This window comes from Bombus flavifrons, chromosome 3 (genome assembly GCF_040668555.2).
Source record: "Bombus flavifrons isolate JBK064 chromosome 3, iyBomFlav1_principal, whole genome shotgun sequence".
NCBI lineage: Eukaryota > Metazoa > Arthropoda > Insecta > Hymenoptera > Apidae > Bombus > Bombus flavifrons.
The window spans coordinates 462,740-485,271 of record NC_138444.1 but is presented as its reverse complement, the minus strand read 5'-3'; the positions used below and the strand labels follow the sequence as shown (position 1 = coordinate 485,271).

At 33.0% G+C, this 22,532-nt stretch overlaps 1 long non-coding RNA gene across 1 annotated transcript; it reads left to right on the top strand.

Moving 5' to 3' along the window:
• The first annotated feature begins 10,918 nt into the window (after positions 1 to 10,918).
• LOC138178193 (uncharacterized) lies at positions 10,919 to 20,312 on the top strand. The gene is made up of 3 exons (XR_011172623.1): positions 10,919 to 11,028; positions 11,129 to 11,209; positions 18,847 to 20,312. It is a non-coding gene; the product is annotated as an uncharacterized LOC138178193 (long non-coding RNA).
• Positions 20,313 to 22,532: the final 2,220 nt, after the last annotated feature.

Below are 22,532 nucleotides of genomic sequence, written 5' to 3'. Positions count from 1 at the left end.
AAATTATTAATCTATTTTAGTACTATATCCCACAGTACATCCTTTAAAATGAAATAACTTCTTTAAAAAGGGGCCAAACGATTTAATTCTTTTTCTTTCTTGATAAGTTAGGAGGATTAATTTGCTGGATGACGTGTAAAAAGATGTTGAAAAAATTGCAATTAGATTAGAAAATCGCAAAAAAATAGTAACGGTGGCTTTCTACAACTTCTTGATCTGAGCCTGTTAAGAAAATTTATACGATATATTTTGTAGATTTATATACATGTCGGAGATGAAAGGACATCGGAGCCTCCCCTTTGGAATTTCGGGAAAATCCCCTAACACCGTAATCTAGATTCTATCATAGGCGTAATTAAACAATTGTCGTCTTTCGATCCGATTGTATTTCTTCGAGATTTGTGATAATGAGCTTGGGCTCGAGGCGACAGCCAGTCGCCGAACGTAGCCGCGGTCACGGGATGAACGCTTTGCCTAACAAAGGTATGGAGTAATTCTATAGCTCTTCTTAAAAGAAATATTTGTAGCGGCACGCGACAGTAAACATTCCAACGGTTTCTGTCCCGTGGCTCGCCACACGCAGACCCTATTCTTCGAGTAAGATGATTGCCAGATGTCGATGCGTCTCCACAGTACGTGATCAGCTAGCCCGAGGGCCGTTATAAACACTAAGATCTAGTTACCTAAAGTCCTTTAAACAGACAAACTTTTGTCTTTTGACTTTTGTCTTTGTCCCAACTACGGGAAGATAGGGGAGATCTATTTCTTTCAACGAACGGCGTCTCCCACTAGCAACTTTCCCTCGAGGGCGGCTAGCATCTTTTCTAACCACCGATATGGAGATTGACCAATTAGCAGCAACGTTAATTTCCCTTACTTTCTGAACGAAGACTATCCTCGACGAATCCGATGATCTCGTGTTCTTAGACACACCCCTTCATAGTTTTCCTTTGCAGTATCATCGCGATTCCAATATTAAAATATACAGGGTGGTTGGTAACTGGTGGTACAAGCGGAAAGGGGGTGATTCTACGCGAAAAAAGAAGTCGAAAATATACAATAAAAATTTTTCGTTTGAGGCTTTGTTTTCGAGAAAATCGACTTTGAATTTTCGCTCGGTACGCGTGCGGTACGTTATAACGGATCTCACTGTAGATCGTTGTCTCGATGGAAAAATTAAAAAAAAAAAAAATTTTTTTTTAAATTTTTATTGTATATTTTCGACTTCTTTTTTCGCGTAGAATCACCCCCTTTCCGCTTGTGCCACCAGCTACCAACCACCCTGTGTATTTGAAACATAAAACAAATAAGCGCGCACACATGACATACATAGGTAGAAAGATTAAATTCTAAATATTAATTTAACGATATTCTTCTGAAGATTCAATTTGTACCTAAATAAGAATAATTATGTATATAAAAAGGATCATTAGAAAAAAGAAAGTCTTTTCATATAATTTTGTTCATCGTCATATATTCGATGAAAATCAAAAAATTCAATTTTTACTTTGGAACGTGCGAATGCCCGATATAAAATGTCGTTTATCATTACATTCAAGAAACGACGAAACAGATAGCAAGTCATGTATGATATATCTACATAGGTCGTTTTTCTACTTTTACTTTATACAAATCAGTTGTAAAATACAAACTTACCAATGTAAAAGTGAAGCTATATCGCGGAGAAGTTGCGATGAAGAAATTTCATAGATCAATTTATCGTTTAGCTACTATTGCATAATGACAATAGTAACAATGCTCACGATATTTATAGCACTTTATTTATAAAAGAAATCGAAAATGATATAGGAGGCGGAGTTCGTCTTTGGTACAACTCCTCTATTAATAGACTGATAAATAATTTAGTAATTAGGAGACGGTAAAAATGTTGCAAAATGTACGATTCTAAACGCATTTCTCACTTTAATGTACCTATTTATGATATTAAAGAAAGGATATTTATATAGGTAATTCAAAGCACAAGAAATATAGTTGAAACTAATAGGTATTGATATTAATATTGATTATGTATCTATATAAAATTATCCTTTATGCGTGTTATCCTCGATAAGTAATCGATCGGTATAAAGAAAGGCGAGTGTCGCTGTATCCGAAAATTGCTTTATCCGAACGATCATGTTTTCTTATTATTATCCATAGAATGTGAATATTCAAGGATTCGTACGTTTCGTTCGTTTCGAGGTTTGTATTCGTAATGAAATATCGTAGCGATATCTTTATTATTAAATATATAGGTACACATAGACTACTACTATGTATAACAAACTATCTGACACAAGATTATTTTCGCCTGTAAAATGCGTTTTCTGATCAATACAATTGGTCAGTTGCTAATAAATAGAACATTAATAATTATCAAAAGTAATTATAATTGTTAGAATGAAGATTTTAATCAACAAATAGCATATACAGATAGCTACTATGTAAAATTTATGAAAGATCCTTTAAAACATCGATAGATTGACTTCCTGTTTAATCGATTATCTATTAGGATGTCTGTATTAAGGTATAAACACCACGATAAGAGAAGCTGTTCAAAGGTAGGTAGTTTTCGTCAAATGGCCCATTTTTTACTTTATTATATACGTATGTCTGTTACGTTAAAATAAAATTGCCTGAAAAAGTTTGTTATATTAGTACTTGTTTCGTTATTAATACTTGTACAGATTCTTCGATCTTGTATTTTGCTGTATCATAAAATAAAAAATGGAAGACGCTTGAGTATTTGAAAATTGCTTCATAAGTTAATGCCTCGTGTAAAACAGTTGAAAAACAGAGGAAACGAATTGCTATTAATTTTGATTCTTGCCGTTAAGGAGATTACTTTCCTTATTTGAAATCTGTCGAGAGGAAACCATTTCCATCAGACATACTTTTGTGACGGAGTAGCTGATAGAAAAAAAAGAAGAAAGGAAGCGAGAAAAAAAGGCAGCAACCCCTTTTCTTCATAATGCGACAATGCGACCCGTTTATCGAGTCTCCTTTTAACGTCATCGAGGCGATTCCGAGTTGCATCCACGGGAGTGCCGATGCGCAAATCCACGCATGGACACCTCTTCTCCCTCTCTCTTCCTCGTCCTCTTCCTCATTCTTTTTCCTTCGACAACCCCTTCCTTCACGCCTCTGTTTCATTTTCATTTTGCATTAAAAATACAAGAACAAAGAAACGCTGGATGAAGAAAACGAGGGGTGAAGAGGATAGGAAGGAACATCTTCGTTATCGTTCTCGTTATCGTTTTCGTTCGCTATGAAAAAGAAACAACTAGTCATTGTTGTACAATGGAAGAGAAAGAAAGATAGTTACATCGAGATAGTTTAGGAACTATAGTGGCTGTTAAAACAACAAAATACATATGGTCAGTGATCGTTACTTTTGTAAACTTATTTTTGTTTACTTATTTACAAAAATATTAAAGAGATCAATATGCAAGGATATGATATAGAAAGACAGAGATACGATACATAGAAGATTTCTAATACGACACTTTGCCTTCTAACGTTCGAATTAATTTTTTAATACGATGGTGTCCTGCCCTTTCTTTCTCGTAATGTGAAAATAATTTATCACGATCTGCAGAAAGTTGTACAATTTTTGAAATGGAAGGAGCGAGTTCCTCTGTCAATTTCCATGCCCATAGGCACCTATAACCTACAGATGCTTTTTTACTTTATCTATAGATAATATAGAAAAGAATTGATTGTTTATAGATTTTAAGACGTTTGAACGATCGCTTTGATACATATGTATTAGATAATATCAATATGATAAATCATAATATTGACGGCAGAATCTTTGGTTCGTTCATCTTTCAATTGCTTGTTTGCAGGAATTATTTGATTAATCATTACGATGTTTGAAATCTAGTGGCACGAGTAAATGCCTTTGGTCACAATACGAACATATAAATATCTATATATTTCATACTTGTATATACCGACAGAGTATAACACAGTACAATACAGGACAATACGGTACTACTGATATTGAGATTCTAGCATGCTACTATTTGTATTACCTCGCTTATTTTTTATCTTATATTACTATATAATCTTATATATTATATACAGCTTATTATATCTTTTATTATTACATTTCCTGGCCGAACAAAAGTATAGGATATAGTAAAAAATTTGTAATTACTAATAAATATAGATTGTTTTGTTATTTTAACAACTGAATTATTAACGTTGCACGGGCGGTGGTGACTTTCTTTCGTAATTTACCATTTATTTATAATGATCACGATATATATATATATATTCGCAATGTAGCATATAAAGCGGCGCAATTTAGGTTACGTGCGTTCGGTACAAAGTTCCGGAATCAACTCTCTGTCCTTCGACGTTTAATCGATATAGCGGATATCGTTGAGGACCGATCCTCTTCTCGATTTTCTGCACCGCGATGCACCGTAGACTTTAACGATCCACATTGAAGCCGTCAAATATTCCGGCAAATGCAACGTACATACATAATTACAGTGGCTTACATGTGTTTGAAACAAACCAAGCGTAACTATTTATATACATACATAAAATATATGTCATTGAATTATTTTCTAATCTTACTGGCACAACGTAATATTCTCGCTTGGTAAAAGTTTTAAATGTAGATGCTCGAATCTTTCGTGAACCACGTTTATGCATATACACGTATACATACATTGACCAGTATAAACGAATGAGAACTTCGAACAGGGTTAAGTAAATGCGAATTTATCCAACTAGATAAGAATATTATAATACTTTTGTTCTTACAAAATTATACACGACGATTCAAAACGTTTAAACTCGTTTTTCCTAAAGTCTTGATTCTTGAGTTATGTCATTGTTGTAACAAATGAGCGGAGCGAAATGTGCACAGGGTACTTTCTTTTGCGAAAGGATGTAACAATGCAAAAGGATGTATATTTTATGAGTAAACATGATAATAAAAATGTCACATAACTACGTAAATTAAGATGACCAGTTCTTCTCCGTGAAAATGCAGTACACGTAAAAAAAGCTCAAACTTAAACGGTTTTAAAAATTCTGTTTCTTGGAAGAAACTGTATTCAACCGTATAGGCTTAATTTAATTTTCTTATTCCTCATTGTAGATTTAAACATTTGTATTTTGGTTTTAAATATTTTTTTTTAAATGAATCTTTTTTACAATTACATAGTTTACCTTTACCGCAGATACTTAAGAACATTTCACAGTTATATCTATCACACATTAGTTTTTGCTTTCGTGGCAGCTCACGGTATTGCGTATTTACTGTTAAAGTAGATTTTTGGAGAGACAAATAAAAGTCGTAGATCAATGACAAAATTCTCTCGACATCTCGTTTCTTCGAGAAAGGATCATTGATTCGATAATTATTTTTGCATATCCCTTAAAAGAATACATCGACTTTTAAAATGCTCAATTATTTCTAATTATCGTTTCTGCGATTCTTTAAGCTTCTTCGTTCGTTTAATTCGCATATTTTTTTTCATCGCAGAGCATTTTCAAGCGCCGGATTTCATCGAAAAGTTCAGTTCTATCAATGGAAATATCGAATTCTCTCGTTAAATATTGCATAGATTTCATAATTCCTTCCGAATATCTGAATACTTTTAAAATTCTCATAAAAAATTCGCGTTTCCTTTAAAAATTTTTATTTGGTACTAGGATTTTCCACTAATTTCTCGTATTTTATCAAGTATATTTGATGGAATAAAATCTTCTTTATTCGAGTATTATCCAGTGAAAATGCATTAGTGGAGCACAGATATTAAAATATGAATATTTATTGTATTCGAATCAAACGTTAAAGAATCGATTAAAACATATGGAAATAATGTATCGATATTTGCCTATAGTTCGGTGATTATTCTATTCCGAATGGCAGAAAACAGTACAAGGCAACATGCTCTGAATGCGCTAGAATAAAATCTGCGATTGTTGAAAATGTGGTATAGTATTACAAAATACAGTACGAATGCAGTACGACCACCTTCAATGGATACAGATGATACGAAGAATTCGTGATACGTTTTGGAACGAATATAAATATCGTCAATCCTATGTTCCTATCCTTTATCTAACGAAAAATCAGTCCGTTCTTATTTTGTATCTTTGTTACTTATAATTAAATTCTTAAGAAAGTGTAAACCTATATTTACGTACATGATATTTTCTCTTATTTTTACTCGTAGAATATGTCAGCGTTTATTCAGAGACTCGCGAAAGTATTTGAATACTTTTTACAAACGGAATACCTTTCTCAAAATTGGATCAAACTGTTTGAGTTTTCTCCACAAATCAGAAGGATTAGTTTACTAGACGATATGTAAAAAAATATTTGAAAAAGCTATAGTTGGCCGGAATCACGAAAAAAATAATCAGAAGAAAGGTCACTTTTTACAATTCCTTCATCCGAGCCTGTAACGAAAATGTAAACGATACGTTTTGTAGATTTTCGTCAGTCAGATGTAGGTACTTTGCTATACATGCTGAAAACTTAATCGATATCGGTTGACATTACTATGATCTACAAGCGGTTAAAAATGGTGAGAATCACAGTTTCTCGCAAGTTTCGACCTATAACTGTAACAAATCTAAAGATTTATAGATAACGTTACACGTTCCGATGCCTGTCGTTCGTTTCAATGTCAACATCAACATATTCAGTGAATCGTTGTAGGTACTCTTCTTTAAACAGTTAATGTTTTAATACCTCCGTGTATTGTTTGCATTTATATATACATACATATATATTTATACGTGTTTGCCCTTTCTCCTAGTCGCACGACGCAGGGTAACATATTCTACCCGTTGCACCGAGATGAAGAAATTTTCTCGTTATTCTCGATGTATTAATCTTACCGCCGCGCCGCGTCTCACGCCTGTCAATGTAAATAGTACATGTAACTATAAACGCGTATATATCCTATACGTATGAACACAAAGAACACATGGAGGTACTAAAATGTAATGTTCAAATGATGCTGTGTATGCGCGTATATGTATATGCATGTACACATGTATATAGGTACATACAGCAGATATATAATACATACTGTATACTGTATCTGTATGTATATATATATATATATATAGGTATATATATATAGGTATATATACACACACACACACACACACATATACAGATACAGTATTATACGTTTATTCGTATACTTGTAATGTACCGAGTACATTCGTAGATGAAAGTATGTAAATATAGAGAAAAAACACACATAAGCGTATATCTTTAGGTACGATAAGTAGAGGAAGAGAGAGAAGGAAAGGAAGGTAGAGAGAGAGGTGGAAAGGGGGTTGACGTCGAAACGAACATTGTGCGCACGCCATAACGTAGCAATAACAGTGTTCCATTATATGTAGGTAGACCAACGAGAGGGAGAGATGGAGGTGGTGGTGGTGGTGGGAGTGGTGGTGCGGTGGTGAGATTGCAAAACATGCCTAGATTAATGTTTTCTCATTCCACGGACCGCTTGTACAACCTCCATTCCCCTCGCTACTGTGATTCGTTCGCCAACCGCTACCCTTCCTAAGCCATGTTCCACCCCAGAATCACGGTAGCTCTGTCGCGTGACAATGAAAACTACGAATTGCATTGCGTTTCTACCTTTCCATAACTACCCCCCCTCCGCCCCTTCCCTCTACATCTTCCGCCTCCATCGTCTCCCCATCCCTGTCTTCCGCGGGAAGACCTCTTCACCACTATTTTTCTCTTTCTCCCCCTGATCTTCTTCTCCGATTTTTCCTAAATTCTTTTTCCCTATCTCACCCTTTAATATAGTATTTATTCTTGTTTCTTTGTAATAGGATTTGTTCAACTGTTTATTAGCTTTCTATGTATATATATATTATTTGTACGTATTTAGGTACACATCATGCATACGCAAGTCAGGAAAACAAATCATTTATCATTTTGCAAGAGCAAAATTATAACTACAATAAGTAAATAAAGTGTGATACTAGAAAAGAGATTTTTTCGGTATAGTCGTTTTTCACAATCGCATTATACACTCGCATATAGTTTTTTAAAATTATCGAATTATTAGGTCATCCGAAAAGTTTCTTTCCTTTTATAAGGAAATAATGGATGTACAGCATTTTCCGTTTTATATTATTTTATCGAATTACGTATGATCCATTTTTTTGTTCTATCAAGATAAAGATCACAACGTTCGACAGATTAGGTTACATGTTTGTATAAAGATGCATCGTTGTAAAAGACGGGTCTGTAGAAGAAAGACACTTTTCGGACAACCTAATACAATCGTTTATAATAGGAACGTGTAACTTAACTCGAAACTATTGTTTTGTGGATTTGGATGATCAACCCGATTGCTTAATCAGGTTAATCATTACCAAAATGTTAAACGCGGAGATAACTCTGTTTTACTTTCCATTTAAGCGACGCATAAATAATACAGAAAATGTGTCTGCATATAAACAAAAGACAAAAGTTTAGTGTCTGTGTCCAGGGATCAACGCCGCTTGAACGGAATCCGTCACCAGCATCGACATGACATGACATAGCGTTTAACGTGTTAAGTATCAAAATTCAACGACCTCTTTTGTCATTAACTTCTAGAATGACAATAAAAATTAAAAAGAATCAAACCGAATTGTTTAGCCATATGGAATGCTAACGATGTACATACATGTAAAATTAGTTATTTAAGATTATATTTTTATTAAATCATCATATTTGTAGAATACGTATTTACATTCTATGTCATAAGTAGCCTGTTTGATCATGATCTAACTTGACACACATATCTGATCGTGCATTAAGATTATAGGCAAGTAAATATCGTGCCTTTTTTTTCTTTCATATAATAATATGCTACGTATATGTATTGCCTCGGATTTTGTCTTCTTTATATTATGCAATGTAGATAAATGCCACTGTATAAATACAATATTTAATGGTTCGTACTTCTCCCGAACCAACGATTCCCTAGTTTTCAAATAATATTTCAAGCTTCTACCCACATACATAACTGTATTGAGCAAACTATTGGTACAATATTCATATATAATATTAACAATTATTTCCCGTTATTATTCCCGGTTATAATCAATGTTAGTGGTTGTGTTTAAATTTGAAATTATACTTGACGTAAAAATGTTTGCATTATTTCATTCAAATATCGTGTCCAATATACAACTTGACAAAATTTATAGTGGGTATACCATTCATCTTCTTACACAATAAAATCGACGATGTCATTTAGCGTATTAGATATGATACGTAAAAGTCAATAGCGAATAATATTATATTGAAATTTAGTAACTATGTTATGTAACTATTCTTCGTTATATTATTGATTTATCGTATCGTAACTATTATATTGTACCGAATAAAGGTACTAGAACAACTTTATTACAGAAGATTACTTTACGCTCGATAATTTGCCTAATTAGAAAAATTATTATACCGATTTAACGTTACCAATTGTGTCATCGAACTGACAATTCTCGTAACTGCTCTCACGCTGTTAGGTATACTTTTATCTCCATACCAAACATTCTGTAATTAATTAGAAATTCTATCTTTATGCAAAGTTTTAGATACAAGTTTTTAAAGAGTGTACATAAATATAATTCTCGAATGTACGTATCGTCATTTACTTGTAGAACGCACACAGCATAGAAAGTATATTACAACTGTAGCACTGTTTCCGTGGAAATGAGTAAATATAAATAAATACGAAAGGAAAGAGAGAGTTTTTTTTCGTCGTTATGTCGAGCATACTTCAGCTAGAAGAAATCTATTCATTAGTACCATCTTCTCCTGGGGCTGAAGGTGAACAAGCGGGAAGCGAAGGAGAGTAGTCTGGACTCCGAGAATTCCCTTTTATTCGCATTATTATGGTAATGACACTGAAAAGCCGAAAAATGTCAGGCTTTTGTAACAGAAGGTTTGTCCGCCTGGTCCATTCATTGATTACGCCCCGCCCCCCTCCTCCCACTCACCAACCCACCCCGTTCCTCCACCCTCTATCCTGCCGCCTACCCCTTCCTCACTAGACGGAGCTTGTATTTGTCGAGCAACCCTCTAGAGAAAAGTTAGTGGCTATTCGTACCTTTGGACAATGTCTCTACCAGCTTGTGCTCATCGATGTCGAATAAAGAAAAATGTATCCTATTTGTTTTGCTTCTGTCTCGTTGATACATAAAATTTACACATAGAAAATGCTGTTACTTCGATTATCGTTTAATTTTCTCAATTTTCATTTTCTTTTCACACAGTATGTACATTTATGTAGCAACATATCCTTTTATCTACATTTCACATTCTACGATTTATTACTTTTTTCATAAAAATAACAAACATCTGGAATTTTATTGGAAATATTTTGGAAAAAAACGTAATTTTTTAATAACTATAATTGTCTTGTCTCGTTGAAACGTAATACGATAACATTTTTTAACATAACATATTTTTTATCATTTTTATTATATCATTGTACCTATATAGGCAGTCGTATAAATGTGGAAGTGATTGATAAAATTATGGATACAGAAATTAGAAGAATTACATAGAAATTGCTTTTCTATAACATTAAATTAGCTATAATGGCGTTTAATAGGATACCTTCTCTTGTTCGGTTAAGTCCGTAAACATCGTAACATCGAAGCTTCCATTTCATCCTCAAAAAAGACGACATAAATTTTGCAGACATCGTTTGAATATTTCTTTCCAAATCATTAAATTTTCCTTTGTTCCCTATTTTATGTATGTATGCGTGTACCTGGATTGGACTTTATTTATTAAATATTATTTTAAACTTAAATATTAAATATTAAGCTTATTTCTCTTTGAATTGATAAAAATGTCGAACGGATAGTTACGATAATAATATTAGAGCGAATGTTATTTAGCAATGCCGAAGAAGATACCCGAGCACAGATTGAAACATACTCGTTACAATTAAAACCGCTACTGTAAAGAAGAGAACATCTCTGGAGATCGGAATAAGCGTGTCGACTCGATCGTATGAGCCAGTAAGTGAATTACCGATAATTAGAGGATGGTTTTACGAAGAATGGGGAAATTGGATGCGCGCCTTTCTGAATCTTTGTTAATCAGTTCCATTTTGCAAAGCATCGCTGCCGCAGTTCCCTCGACGACTGAATCGAGAATTCCAGGGCCGCCGGTTCTTCTAGAATTTCTCATCATATGCACGTAAGTACATCGTACATCCCCAATGTTACTTTTTATTTAAGTTACCTATCGTACGAATCATTATTAGGCAATTACATCCTGTTCTATACAATTAAATAATCTTTAACTTGTTTTACCGTTTACTTCGTTTCTTGTTATTTCCACAAAGTAATGTCTAGTTTGTACAATATTTTCATTGCATTTTGCGTAGTTTCGCGGTATGATTACGAAGATATAAAAATGGATAAGTTTAAGACTACTGTCCGGATAATCTGATACTTATCTGCATATATTATCTACATACGTTTATAAATCTATCCTTCAAATTTGAGCTGCAGCGTAAATTGTTGTAAATGAAATATTTGCTCGATTTAATTAGCGTACTACACTATGGTGTAATTCGTTATGACGAATAACGTGTTAACGTTTATTAAAATATTTAAAACGAACTTCTCCTGCCTTTTTCTTCTTTCATAACGAACTTTCATTTCAAAGGCAATCGATTACCTATACGTTAAAATTCGGATTCTGACTATAATATCTAATAATAAAGGTAACGGTACACTACTTTCACGTGAACACAAATTTACAAAATAATCCGCAACATATCGTAGGGTGTGATAGAATAGCAAACAACTGCTAATGAAAATTCATTGCTGAATAATTTTAGTTCATCGCAGGATTGCGGCCCTGGAGAGTGGATCTAGCTCGGTCCGCATCCGCAGAAGGGTGGTTTTAATTACCCCTTCCATTACTGCAAAACCAACCCCGTTAGTGGATTCATTTAGTCACATTACCAGACCGCCCACCTCTCTCTACCAATCCCCCCTCTTTCTCCTTTCCTGGGTCTTTCTCTTTCGTTAACTAGTGGTTGGTGCATGTTTCAAACCAATATTCCGTCTCTCTCTTTTCAACTTCTTAATACAACTCGTACATCTTCGCATACGTCAAATTATTCCACTTACGATTAGAGCAATATTATATTAGTTCCATCGTAAGTAGCTTCTGCTAATTTTTTCACATTCAACCATTTATTACAACATGTTACGTATAACCAGATATACAAATTTAATAAAATCTGGAAATTTGGCGGAAATATTTTTTATCTTACTAAGAGTTATCATCTTAACGATTACAAAGGTATTTCATAGCAGGTTTCAAACAAAAGTTAATAATATTTTACCAAATAATTAACAACCGCGTTGTTCGATAACACGTCTTCTCAACATTGAAAAATTGTGCCATTTATTGATAATAGAGAAAATATTAGAGATACATAATGTTCAAAATATCCGATTCGAATAAATACAATATCGAATATTATTAAAAGGAAAGTAGATATTTGCTACAATTCCTCGCTTTAAAATATTTGATTTATTAAAAAAATGTTCTTTTGTTACGGAAACTATTTGTACTTTTAATGGAATCATCGTTTCATTACGAATTACTTGATCATTACTTGATTATCGAATTAGGTACAATCGAAATACACAGATAAGTGTAAAATCAGAAACATCAAGCTAATCTTGAGTAGACAAATATCGAGATTGCTAGGATCATTTGAGATATTAACTTCGAAATTGCATTTTTTTAAAGGAATCGAGAAAGCTTCGAAAAATTATCGAAATATTAACGTCTAATATCGTTAAATCGTATTATATGTATTTATCTAATATCACTTTCGCTTTCCCATAACATTTCTATTTCTATTATTGTGTGAAAAAACCACGCACAATGTTTAAAGATTTGTACAAAGAATAGTTACACTGAAGGAATCGCGACCAGGATAGATACGCAAAAAAATTAAAACATAACATTCTTACGTACAGGCATACTTTATTTTTCTTGCATTCCTTCAATAAAATATATATAATTTAATTTCTTTGATATAAATTAGTGGACGTTAATATCGATATGCAAATTTACTTTTATTCATAAAAAATAGCATCTGTCATATTTGGTAAAAATATTTGGACGAATTTATTTCATCATTGAAGATTTAATTTAATGTATAATATATAATACATTAATGTATAATATATATGTAATGTATAATATATAAGTACATATTCACATACATATTTAGTTACCTATGTACACATGTATAAGGTGATCTAATTAATCGACACATCTCTTTCAGATTATACGTTGCATACGTGCAATTCACATTATATAGGTATAGGTACAAATGTTGCATAATCTCAGCGTGCATATTATATGCTACAGGTAGTTCTTTTAGTAGACAGATGCGTTGCACAAGTTCAAAGTTTAACTTCGCAATTCCATAAATAGACGTTTACAATTCCTGGCATTGAGATTCAAAGAAATATTGAGCTCTAAATAAAATGATATAAACATGTATTAGCGTTGAATTTAATCACTTAACGATATATTTTATTTTCTTTCTTAACAATTTTGCATAGCACCTTATAGATACAATAGTAATACGAAGGTCTCATCGACATAGTAACTATGTACTTACTTCAATCCGTATTTAAAGCAGATATCCGAAACGCATTGACGTTGATATACCGCTGGTACACTTGCATCTAGCATTAAACGTCCTACTATTCTCTTGCAACTGATAAAATCTCTAAACAACTATCAAAATAGTTGACTTTGCGTAGAATACCTTTAACCGTACATATATCTCGCTGACTCGTACAATTAAATATGTATGTTAACTCGAACAGCACTTTAATACTAACAACAAATAGCAAGCATAAGATATCGCAACAAATGTATAGCACACCGAATAAATTTAATGTTTTTGTAATTTTTATGTCAGAAATTTGTTGGTTTGAGTCTTAAAAGAATTTTATTATAAAGTATCATCTATAAAACTGTATGTCCTACTATAAAACAATAAAAGAGAAAATCTTGTCCTTCGAATATACCTACCTACGTATCTACATATAACAAAATGATAAACCAGAATTCATAAAATATTACTTTTAATAATAATTTATACATTCTTCTCTATTTCGTAAAACTGGCAGCATATGCTTTGAAACTGATTTGTACAATTTTCTAATAAAATTCTGATGAATTTAAGCCCATTTCTGATAAATATCGGTACATTTTCAAATTGCTTTTGTCTTTCAAACGCAATAATTTTCTATTATTATATCGTGGTTTACAGATTTTACATATCATTTTAAAATATCTCCTTTTCTCTAACCATAGAAAGTAATCTTTTATATGTATATGAATATAAAATTCATGAATGAATAAAATGAATATAAAATTTTCACTTGTGGTGTACTTGTACGTGTATTACATGTACGCAATAACTGTTTAATTTTTTGTTTGTAAATTTTATTCAGATCTTTCCTCAGCATCCGATTCTACTCCAAATCATTCAATGCAATGTTATAAATTATAGGCAGCTTATATCGTAAAGAGATTTTATCTGTATCTATTCTTCTTTCATTACTAGTTTGAGACATTTGTTCACGTTATTATACACATGTATATCGATCCTATCTTTAATATCTAATATTAGTGATCGCTGCGTACGATCGATTAAAAGATACAAAAATTAATCACAATAAATTTTTAACAATCCTGTGTTGAACGAGTGTGAAAACAACGAAGGGTAGGGTTTTGTGTACGGAACTATTTACTAGTTGTGGACGATTGGTGCCTAACATTAGGTACTCTAGAAATATTGTTATATGTATTTAGTAAGCATAATCCTGATCTTCAAGAATAAATTCATAGTATGGTAGATCCCCCTTTGATACATATACGAAGATAATGAAAATAATGGGACAATAAAAAGGCGTTAATGTAAAATAAATCGTAAATCATTGAAAAGTATTAAATCAATAACAATAAGAATATATATTTACAAAACTATTAACTATTAAACTTGTTATTATTGTAAACACTATATTTAAACATCCTATATTATATTTGAATAATTAATAATAATGATAATTTAAACGGAAGAGAAGGAGAAAGTCTATCATAACTTAATTAGTATATGTAACATTCATGTATTAACGAGAAATTGCACAACGAAGCAACATGTATAGCGCTGTACAAATTTCGATGATACAGGTACAGTCCCCAATTTTCTTACAGTTAGGCGTTAGGATAAGAAAACTGGTATTACGCGTAAAGTGAATGGTTTAAATTGAAAGAATAAACGAAATCCTTTCCATCGATCGGAAGATTACGTTAAATAAATCGATTATACGCGTTAAGTAGATACATAAATACACGTATAAGAAATAATAAGATATACCGATGGGAAGGAGAAGGGGGCGGGGGAGGGAAAGCGAAAGAGCGAAAGAGGGAGGGAGAGGAGAGACGGAGAAGGAGAGGAATAATAGTAAAAAGGAAAAAGAAGAGAGATGACGAGAACATGATAGAAGAGAAGCTGGCAATAGAGTGGTTTCTTGGAGGGTAGAGGGTGCATACAAAATGCGGTTTCCTCGAGCAGTACCGTCTTCGAACTTCTGAAGCTGAAGGCCTTTAGCAGCCCACCCTTCAGCTAGATTGGATGCGTTTAATTACCCCTGAAATATCGTTAATTACTCGGCCTCCGAGCAAGTTTGAGCACGGTTGGAAGTTCGAAACACACGAATTTGGTTGTTCCTTGTACAAACTCGTCCTTTTCCAACCTGGTTTCCCCGATTTACTGATCCGTTGATTCGCTGATCCACCGATCCACCTACCCAACGATCTACCGGATTCCACCTCTTTTGTCCTCATTATCTCGACCGATGCGCTTTTCATCTTCCCTCCCACCTTCCTCTTCTCCTGCTTCTCCGCATCCATCCTTTATCCATCCTTCTTCCTCTAACTTTAATCTTCTGTAAGCCACTTTATATATATAGGTACCTACTTCTGTAAAAACACCACTATCACCTACTATACTACGTATATTAACGAATGCATTTTCATTACTTTCACTTGAAAGGAATATCTAAGTAACTACCAACACTGCTGCGAAAAAATACAATTGCGAAGTAATTTATAATTCGATGAAATAATTCTTAGATTGTTATTGGTGTATAATTTTCTATTGTGATTTATTAATTATATTAATTAAATCTGCAAGCGCTAGAACAGCTTTGCAATGCAAACGATTCCGGCAAACGAAACAAGTAATAGTCATTAAAGAAAATGTTCTATTAATCGCGAAAGAAAAAGATGGTCGATAAACATTTATAGTTAGAGCAGTTGCTCGAAATTCTGTCGAAACTTGTTATCGCAAAATGATTTTCATGCTGGAATTACAAGAAAAACACGTCGTTTAATAAGACAAACGAAAGAAAGAGATTAAATTTTGGAAAAGAGTATAGATAATAATATTAATAATGTTGCGAAAGGTCGACGAGAATAGCTTAAATTTCAAGGAATACGGTTGCGATGTTAGTCTGGGCCTCGTAACTTTAATTAACGAAAGTCGACACGAATCGAGCAATAAAACAATATGGAATGGGTTTGTTCAACCACGTTGCATTGTGAATTGCGATTGTTGACTTGTACGTATGTTAGTTAAATAATTATATTCGAATCTATGCGAGATACGGGTATGTATATTGTAATCAAAATATCGTTACAAGTGTGCTGTATATGTCGCGGATAAATGAGTCCGATTGTGCACATGTGCATTGCCATACAATTAGCGTTTACCATAGATCGTTTACATGCACGGTCTTTTACTGGCAATACGGAAATTGAGAGCAGCTTCGAAGTAGCGCCGAACAGAAAGCGAACGTTAGTCGTCCAGTCTCGCTGTACCGATTCTTAAGGGGGTATTCTAGTCTAGAGGTATGAATTTCGGGCGGTTTTCGAAGCTCTGTACAAACGAAACAAAAAATATTTTTACTATCCATTTTTTTTTATCATTTGTTTATTGATATTTTAAGATTACATAAAAAATTAACCGAAAAAACTCAAAGTTAACAAAGTTATGAACTGGCAAAGTGGGGGGGGGGGACAAAAAAAGGGTGTTCTGGTGTCATAGATGCGGCTATAGCATGAACCTTGGAAAAGTCAAAAAAATATTTTTTCACAAAATGGCGGCCGTTTGAAAAAATTATTTTTTTTGGCACGTTTTTTTAACAATTCCGAATTTTTTAAAAATAGTAAAATAAAAAATTTTGATCTGAGCGTGTTTGAGGTGATAGAGGAATGTATAAAGAACATTCACACCAAATTTCAAATAAATCGGTTCGTTACAACTTGAGATATCGTGCACGCCAACTCGAAAAAAGTAGTTTCGAGAAAAACGCGTGTAAAGCTTTGAGACAAGTTTCCGGCAATTTTACTCATAGAATGGTACAGCATACTTACATATTTTTAATCGGCGATTCCTGCTCCATACAAGAAACCTTCCTCTACTTCAAAATGCACATTCTTCGAAGTTTTTTTACGGAGACGAGTATTCTAAAATACAATAGCCGTAATTCTTATTAATTAAAACTTCTTCATCTTACGAACTTTTCAATTTTGCTACAGATGCACTAGCGAAACTGGTTTCTTCTTCTACGGTAAATTGATTACCGAAAAATCTTCTCTTCTTCGGTCTGCATGCTCGTTTAGAACTGAATTTTGAATGCTTTTATCCATTTTACTTTAAAATCTCAATATATAAAACAATTTTTACTTTAAATTTACTTTAAATATTTATAAAACGTTGTCAGAGTTAGCACGTCGACGCTGTTTGACAAAAATACGTTGATTCCGACAAAATACGTTTCTATGAATTAAAAATACATTAAAAAGGGATAAAATACAATAAAGATTTTATGAGGATATTCATATGTACGTACTCGAGCAGCGTCTACCGTCTATTGTTCATTTGTTCCGGTCGGACCGGAGCAGATGCCGCGTCATAAAAATGGCTGTAACTCATAAAATAATTGAAAATTTGAAAAATCTTCTTGAATGTCTGAACTTTGCAGATATGGAAAAAAAATCCGATTTTTTCAAATTTGTAGATTAGAATACCCCCTTAACGAACAAGACGCCAAGTTACACAACGGCACTTTCGGCGTTCTGACCGTTTTGTCTGAAGAGCGTGATTTTTCGGCTTCTTTATATACACTATGAAAATCCCAAAATCTCACGATGGAGGGGAGTCAAAAGCTTATTATGTGCATAGGCAAAGACTAACGTTTCAAGATTTCCAAGAACGATACTCTCTGTATATTTATCACTAACTATCGCCGCCGTCTTCTCATTGCCTAGATAAATATGTAGAATAAAAACGTTTTGGTTTCCTGCATGCTCTTCGAGAAATTTGAAGAGTACAGGTGAAGACAGAATGTTCTTCGTCTGTAACTATAAAAATAATAACTTGTGGCATACAGTCACCTATTATTTAACGCGATTGCGACGAGACAGGTTCGTCCTATGACGTAGCCAACGAAAGTCGTAAATCTCCGTTTTCGATTTCTATCGACGCCGCGTATCGCGTTAAGATCTTCTACTTTCCGTTAGAAGGATAGGAATATTTTATTGAAACGAAGTTAATCTTCTGTTTGCTTAATAAACAATAAAATCTTGAATTTCAATAGCCGGTTGAATGAGTATGTCTGTAACAGAGTGTTTGTCTAATTTGTGTGCTTTTTCTATTGGACAACGTCCGTCGAAAGATCGAAAAACATCTGAAAAATGTTTTTCTCGAAATGTTCTAGTTTTGCTCGGCATGCTCATAGCGTACGTTGATTGGCTGCTGTCAACGATTTCCTCTTACGATCAACGACATTCTGAGTGTATTACATCAACATTTCATGCGATATCACCCGAGTTTGATTCAATGTACAATTTTCGAAAAACATTCGTTTACGCTTTCCGGTCCTATTATCGCAAAAGCATCTTGAAAGGAAATGAAATTAACAAGAGATGAGAGCAAAGATTTGGATTTTCTAAACGAGCTCAACTGGATTATTGTACGATGTTCAAGAATTTATGATGCTTTAAATGCGTAAATTAATGAATACTATTTTAAGTCTTACATCGTTCATGATGCTAGTGAAATAAAAAATAGTGAAAAATTCTTATAACGAGTAATAGGTAATTATATTGTAACGACAATCGACGTATAAAACATCAAGTAATTGACGTGATTGAAATACGGAAACTTCGCTCGTTACATGTCCTCTTTACCACGAGACTAACCCTTTCAGTTTGTGCCACGGAGAGATTCTAATTAATCAACTGGCCAATGTCCATACTCTACCTCGAATAAATGCACGCATTCAATCAATAGATTCCTTTGAAACGTGTCACTTTTTTCAGTATGACACATTAAAGTATATTGCGTCTAGGATATTCACTACTAACACAGCTTAATTTATAACTAAGAAAGATTAATATAACTGACAAGTATGAGAAATAAGTTTTTTTTTATTAAGAAAGTACATATATATGTTTAATAGAATTATTATATAGAAAATGGCCAATGTTAAAACGAGGAGATAAAGTTACTACGAAATGTTTATGTGTGTACTCACACGTCATAAGAAATTGCACATATATGTATATATGTAGGAATGTTATATTATTAGTTTGTAGGTAACAGTATGATTTATACGATATCGTTTGCACTCACACGAAATCGAATATAATATCCCGTTTCACGTATTCGTTACTCACTACTTCTACGACACAACAACACAACGATCTTCGCACGACAACGATAAATTCAACTCTGACTCTCTCAACTCTCGTTACAATGTTTTCCATGCTCACTTTTTCCTTAACATACCTTGGTAACGCTCACAACACTCCTTGACAACGTTAACGTATCTTGACAACGCTAATAAACAATTACCCCTCACGCCACGTCCTTCCCTGATGTCACACTATCCCACATATACAGGGTGGTTGGTAACTGGTGGTACAAGCGAAAAGGGGGTGATCATACGCGAAAAAAGAAGTCGAAAATATAGAACAAAAATTTTTCGTTTGAGGCTTTGTTTTCGAGAAAATCGACTTTGAATTTTCGCTCGGTACGCGTGCACTTTATCACGTCTCGTTATAACGGATCTCACTGTAGATCGTTGTTTCAATGGAAAAATTAAAAAAAAAAAAAATTTTTTTTTTAATTTTTATTCTATATTTTCGACTTCTTTTTTCGCGTAGAATCACCCCCTTTCCGCTTGTATCACCAGTTACCAACCACCCTGTATATAAAAATTTCTTTTATAAAAAGTCGTGAAGACAATAATATTACTAGATTGATGGCTCACATGTTCATAACTAATTTTAATTGTATTTTCTGCCGATGACAGTTCAGATTTTTGAAATAGCCACTTACGACATTGACATACATATAGGAAGGAATGCATATACAATTAACCTACAACGTCATTATACATACTTGCCTATGAATTAAATAAGTTAAGTGCAGCATTCAATGTTATTTTCAAATGTTGTGATACGATGACCTATATTTTTATTCGTGATATTTCGTCGTATTTTTAATTACTGTTAATTGATAGAATTATTAAATATTAATGAAATTTTTAAAAGTTGAAGAATATCAACGGACATTAATCATTAGTAATGATCCATTACAAGTTAAGGTACATTTTCTAAAATATTTAAGAACGCTTCTTCTCGAGTGTAGGTCTGCATATTTAGAACTTCTCGTCGTAAAGTTTACGTATAGTAGATCTGTACAAAAGATGTAACACAGATTTCCAACTACATATACATATATGCAAACGGACATATAATTATCAGATACGAGTACTAAACGTACTCGTACATGCTACGTATGCTGAAAAAAGAGATAGCAGTAGAATATTGAAATTGGAATAAGTGCCGCTTTTAAATAGGAAGTATGCTATAATCATAGCCTCTCTTCTTTTAAGATTAATGAAAATTATAACCAAACAAGCGTATTTTAGTTTCTTGATTATACGAGTTGATTTCTTTTTTTTATTCGTATTTTATTTTCTTGATTAAGAAAGATAATTACATACGACATATAACGAATATATATAGACCGTACAGTTAATTAATGATGTGTATTTAAATTTTAAAGTAAACAGAAGAAGCCAAAAGATTTCCTTTCGTTTACCAGTATTCCGATAATAAAAATAAATAAATCGTCGAAGTACCATACTCGTGGTATGTTGAAAGTCGTATATCATTTTTCGTCATCATAGTCGTTTTTCATTTAATCTTTTCGTTATACTCATTGTCTACAAAACAATCAAACGGTCAACCAGATTTGTACAACCGCATCATTCTTATTGTTAGTATTGTGTGAATACTAACTGGCGTTATATTCTAAGAGGGTGGTTAAACGAATGTTAACGAGACCGTAAATGGAACAACGCAGTGTACAGGGGCTTGATTAAAATATTAATTGAGATGGAAATAATGATTCGTTGCGGTTCGGTGATTACATCGCCCTACTGTACTTCGTATCTTTGACTTTTTAATATATGCCACTGAATAGATTCTCAACCCTGATGAATCTAACCAACGAATCGTCTGATGCTAGAAAGCAACGTTGTTTGCTCATTTATAATAGATTTTATCGATAAAAATATCAAGATATAATACATAATCTTGCAACATCACGAGATATGTAAAATTGTATTTGTGTATTACATACATGTATTCTTCTTTACGTATCTACTTCTTTAATTGTAAGTACGCGCTAGACGATGGAGGATATAAAACTTTCAAGTAATTATTAATTATACACCCATTATCAATCACATATCGTTCGCAGAAATACGATCAACAAAATTCTTCAAATCTTTGTCGCACCTCGTTAGTTTCAATTCAACGTTTTATTTGTTTTAGATATTGTAATTATACCATGGTACGTATGTACATACACAGTGCCGTGAATAACTATAAACAAAACTGTTTTTAGATTTTTCAAAATATTAAAACAGAAATTGACAATTGAGAATCGACATATAATTTCGTATTATAATGTAGAACAAAACTGAATACAACAAAAATTTTCTCCTTTTGAAGCCTGGAAGAAACTAAATTTCCTTTTAAAGAACTATTTTCCTTGTGTTTTTAGCTGTGAGAAAATATACACTCAGTGTTAATTTTGTTACATTTTCGTTCGACATTTAATCGATTTTTCTTTATTTTTAATTACTTCTATTAATCTGCCAAGTAGACTGACCAGTAACTTATTCGAAGTTTCGTTTTCAATATGCGCTCATCCGTATTTTATCCTTTTTTCTAAATTCAGCGATATTTTCTATAGGTGACTTTTCCTGATTGTAAGCTTTTCTACCTAGAATTTCCCATAGATTTTTGATCGGATTCAAATCAGCACTCGATGCTGGCCGTGATAATAATTCTATTTCGACATCTTGAAACTACTTTTCCGTAGGGG